General features: G+C 56.1%; 1 pseudogene; it reads right to left on the reverse strand.

Moving 5' to 3' along the window:
* Positions 1–4,035: 4,035 nt before the first annotated feature.
* LOC143364922 (large subunit ribosomal RNA) overlaps positions 4,036–5,039 on the reverse strand; it is a 2,835-nt pseudogene continuing 1,831 nt past the window's right edge.

A 5,039-nucleotide genomic window follows, 5' to 3' on the forward strand; every position in this document is an offset into this window, starting at 1 on the left:
CTTGTTGGGTCCGCACCACTGTCGGCGCGGATAGAGGGGGAACCCGCCCGGGAGCGGGTTCGCGGTGTCGAAGACTTGCGAGTGCAGCGGTCATCGAGCGCGTCACCGGGCGGTTCCGCGTCTCGACTGGTGGTGCGACCGTCTGCATCCCACGTTGTCCTCTTATCTCTGGCTGGCGACGTAATACCGGCCGAGATCTTCTCACCGCTTCCATGTTAGTCTCCCCCAGTCCAGCCCCCTCCCGGAGATCCGAATGGGGGGCTAGTTTACCTCCGGAATCTTTTGAACTTGAGGAGACCATCATGTTTGAAAAATTTTGTGCGGCTGGATAAACCCCCAGTTCCCAGGGTCGGCTGGAAAAGGAAAGGAAGCATTAGTGGACGCGGGGGGGTCCCTCGGTTCCGTCATCTCATCTACCACCCAGCTCATTCGAACATGGTATTTAGCTGGGTTTCAGAAATGCCGGTCCCGATGGGTTTTGCCTCGACGCTTGTCTCCTTCTTTCGTTCCGTTGGAGCGCTAGAGGGTGGCGGATGCGGTGCGTCGGCTTGGGGGTTTGGTCGGGATGGGGATATGGGTAGTGGGTAGGTCTCGCCCTGTCTGGAGCAGGTCGTGGCCTCGGTCTTAGCACGAGTGCTTCCCGCCGCTTGACTTTCGATGAGGCTCTCTTCCCACGGTCTCGCGGTCTCTGTGCTGCTCCGTAGGCCACGGCTATGCACGCTTGGTGCGTAGCTCCCGATAGAGCTCTATGCTTCGGTAGCAGCTTGGTTCCGCGTTCCGCTTTGGATTCGATGGGATTCGAGCCTCGGCCGTCGGCGATCCGCGCGGTGTAGCCGTGGTTTCTTGCTCGACTCTCGATGGAGCGCGGAGCCGCGGTCACTTTGTGACTCCGCAGGAGTTCCGTGCTTCGGTCGGCGTTGCTCCACTGACTCTCGATGGGGCTCGGGACCGCGGTCACAAAGTGACTCCGCAGGAGTTCCGAGTCTCGGTCAGCGGTGGCCCGCTTTCGACGGGGTTTCTGGCGTGCTGGGTGGGATTCCCTGGCAGCCAGCGGGCAGTTTAGGTTTCCCGGCCTTCGTTGGGCGGCTCCGCGGGGGCTCCGAACCTCGGTCAGTAGCGTTTAGCTTTTGACTCGCGATGGGGTTCGGGGCCGCGGCCGCTCTGCGGCTGGGTACTTCGGCTGCCCGTGAACCACGGTGCCGGTGTTCATGTTTTGTTGGACGCTGTGGCATTGACGGCTCTCTCGCGAGGGCCTTCCCTTCACCCTTTTGGGTGTTGGTGTTGGCCGCGGTGCCGTCGTCGTCTGCGCGCCCACGCATGACGCCATTTGGTCCGTGGGAGACGTGGACTTAGAGTGGTTGTCTCCTCCACTCCACTACGCTTCGTTTGGTTCGCTCGACTCCGAAGAGCCTGCTTTCCAGCGGTACCACGTGGAGGCACAAGCGTAGCTAGGACACATTGTGTCCCTTACAGCTCCGGCTCCCCAGGGGATTAGAGCCCTTCCCTTGACATGTCCAATCAGACCCGTGTATCTCTTCCGTATCTTGGCTTGTTTCTATCGTGTTTTGCTTGATTTATTCTTTCGTAGCGGCGCAGTTCTTTGGTTTTTTGCAGCATTTTTGGCCGTTTTTGGCACTTTTAATGCGTTTGCGTTCGAGTTTTGCACTATTTTGGTGGCGCATTGTTTTGCCTTGTGCTCGCCGGCGTTCTTTTGCCTTCTCTCTGAGCGGCGTCGTCCCAAATTTTTCTGGTTTTTCCCTAATTTTTCCTCTAGAATTCCCTAAAAGTGCCCTAAAAATCTCCTGAAAGTGAAAAGCGCGGGCATGAAACACGCACAGAGTGCATGCCATGCCCGCGCCAACTAGCACCGTAGTGCTTCTAAACCCTGAGCTATAGCCTAAAAATCTCCTGAAAGTGAAAAGCGCGGGCATGAAACACGCACAGAGTGCATGCCATGCCCGCGCCAACTAGCACCGTGGTGCTTCTAACCCCTGAGCTACAGCCTAAAAATCTCCTTAAAGTGAAAAGCGCGGGCATGAAACATGCACAAGGTGCATGCCATGCCCGCGCTAACGTGCCTATTGCTAGCACCGTAGTGCTTCTAGCCCCTAGCTAGACCTAAAAATCTCCTTAAAGTGAAAAGCGCGGGCATGAAACACGCACAAGGTGCATGCCATGCCCGCGCCAACGTGCCGACTACCAGCGGCGTATCCCCTCTGGAAATTTGCCTAATGCAAAAAAGCGCGGACACGCAGCACACACCAGGTGCATGCCCGTGCCCGCGCCACGCCGTCCACCATCAGCGTGTTGTTTCCAGGGGGCCTAATCTAACGGGAATCCCGAGGGTCCCGGCCTAGAAAACTCCTTAAAGTGAAAAGCGCGGGCATGAAACACGCACAAAGTGCATGCCATGCCCGCGCAAACGTGCCTATTGCTAGCATCGTAGTGCTTCTAGCCCCTAGCTAGACCTAAAAATCTCCTTAAAGTGAAAAGCGCGGGCATGAAACACGCACAAAGTGCATGCCATGCCCGCGCCAACGTGCCGACTACCAGCGGCGTATCCCCTCTGGAAGTTTGCCTAATGCAAAAAGCGCGGACACGCAGCACACACCAGGTGCATGCCCGTGCCCGCGCCACGCCGTCCACCATCAGCGTGTTATTTCCAGGGGGCCTAATCTAACGGGAATCCCGAGGGTCCCGGCCTAGAAAACTCCTTAAAGTGAAAAGCGCGGGCATGAAACACGCACAAAGTGCATGCCATGCCCGCGCAAACGTGCCTATTGCTAGCGTCGTAGTGCTTCTAGCCCCTAGCTAGACCTAAAAATCTCCTTTAAAGTGAAAAGCGCGGGCATGAAACACGCACAAAGTGCATGCCATGCCCGCGCAAACGTGCCTATTGCTAGCGTCGTAGTGCTTCTAGCCCCTAGCTAGACCTAAAAATCTCCTTAAAGTGAAAAGCGCGGGCATGAAACACGCACAAAGTGCATGCCATGCCCGCGCCAACGTGCCGACTACCAGCGGCGTATCCCTTCTGGAAATTTGCTTAATGCAAAAAGCGCGGGCACGAGGCACGCACCAGGTGCATGTCCATACCCGCGCCAACACGCCGTCCACCATCGGCGTATTATTTCCAGAGGGCCTAGTCTAGCTAAGATCCCGAAAATCCCTTAACGTGAAATGCGCGGACATATACACGCACAAAGTGCATGCACATGCCCGCGCATACTATGGGACGACTGGCCGCAACGCCAGCGATGCAGTGCTTAACAACCTCAAATTCCTTTAAAGCAAAACGGCGCGAGCATGAAGCACACATCAGTGTGCCATGCCCGCGCCAACACGCCACCATGCCGCCTTCGGCGGCATAGTGCTTTATTTCTTTAAAGCGAAATACGCGGACACAAGCTTATGCCTATGTCCGCGCGTCACGCCCGCTATTGGCGGCGTATTGCTTTCGCTTTTTGATTAAAGTAAAAAGCGCGGGCATGAAACACACACAAGGTATGCCATGCCCGCGCATCCACGCCGCCTTGCCTGTATCAGGCGACGTGGTCTGTTCGCTGCTACGTTCGACCGGTCTTTGCCGGTCGTGCTCACGTTCTTGGTCATCGCCACCGAAGTGACTCCGTGAGTTTGAAACATTCGTCCGGTCTTTGCCGGACGTTCTCACATTCTTTGTCATCACCACTTTCGTGGCTCTGTGAGATTGCCATTTTCGATCGGTCTTTGCCGATCGTGCTCAATTCTGTGTCATTGCCACATTTGTGACTCTATGAGCTGATACGCTCGTCCGGGCTTTGCCGGTCGTCCTCACGTTTTGGTCATCACCACCGAGGTGGCTCTGTGAGTTGTTGTTCTCGATAGTTCTTTGCCTATCGTACTCACGTTTTGGGTCATCGTCACCGAAGTGACTCCGTGAGGTGAGTCGTTCGACCGGTCTTTGCCGGTCGCCCACTTCTTTGGTCATCATCACCTAGGTGACTCTGTGGGTTCGATAGGGGTCGATTGGGTTGCCCGGGGCGCTCCTCTCGACCCACGGGGAAGCCAAAAAGCTGTCCCCGCCAGTAGATAGGGACAGAGGGAATCTCGTTAATCCATTCATGCGCGTCACTAATTAGATGACGAGGCATTTGGCTACCTTAAGAGAGTCATAGTTACTCCCGCCGTTTACCCGCGCTTTTTTGAATTTCTTCACGTTGACATTCAGAGCACTGGGCAGAAATCACATTGCGTCAACACCCGTGGGGGCCATCGCAATGCTTTGTTTTAATTAGACAGTCGGATTCCCCTAGTCCGTGCCAGTTCTGAGCTGAGCGTTGAATGGCGGCCGAAGAGGACGACCGTTCAAGACGGAAGCCTCGCAGCAAGGAAGATCCGCGGGAGGCCAAGGCACGGGACCGAGCTCGGATTCGCAATAATGTGTTCACCTCGCCCAGGCCCGGCACGTCAGCCAGACCCGCTTCCCGACCAAGCCCGACACGCCCCGCTCCTCAGAGCCAATCCTTATTCCGAAGTTACGGATCCAATTTGCCGACTTCCCTTACCTACATTAATCTATCGACTAGAGGCTCTTTACCTTGGAGACCTGCTGCGGATATGGGTACGAACCGGCGCGACACCTCCACGTGGCCCTCTCCTGGATTTTCAAGGTCCGAGGGGAAGATCCGGACACCGCCGCAACTGCGGTGCTCTTCGCGTTCCAAACCCTATCTCCCTGCTAGAGGTTTCCAGGGAACTCGAACGCTTATACAGAAAAGAAAACTCTCCCCGGATCTCCCGACGGCGTCTCCAGGTCATTTTGGGTTACCCCGACGAACACTCTTACGAGGGCCCGAATGGTATGCGGTTCCGCTGCCGGGTTCCGGAATAGAAACCGGATTCCCTTTCGCCCGATGGGTGTGTGTTTTGTGTTTGTACATTTGCTCTTAGGACACCTCATCTACATAGGATTTCTCTTAGGGCTTAGGATCGACTGACTCGTGTGCAACGGCTGTTCACACGAAACCCTTCTCCACGTCAGTCCTCCAGGGCCTCGCTGG

The sequence above is a fragment of the Halictus rubicundus genome, unplaced genomic scaffold (assembly GCF_050948215.1).
Source record: "Halictus rubicundus isolate RS-2024b unplaced genomic scaffold, iyHalRubi1_principal scaffold1146, whole genome shotgun sequence".
NCBI lineage: Eukaryota > Metazoa > Arthropoda > Insecta > Hymenoptera > Halictidae > Halictus > Halictus rubicundus.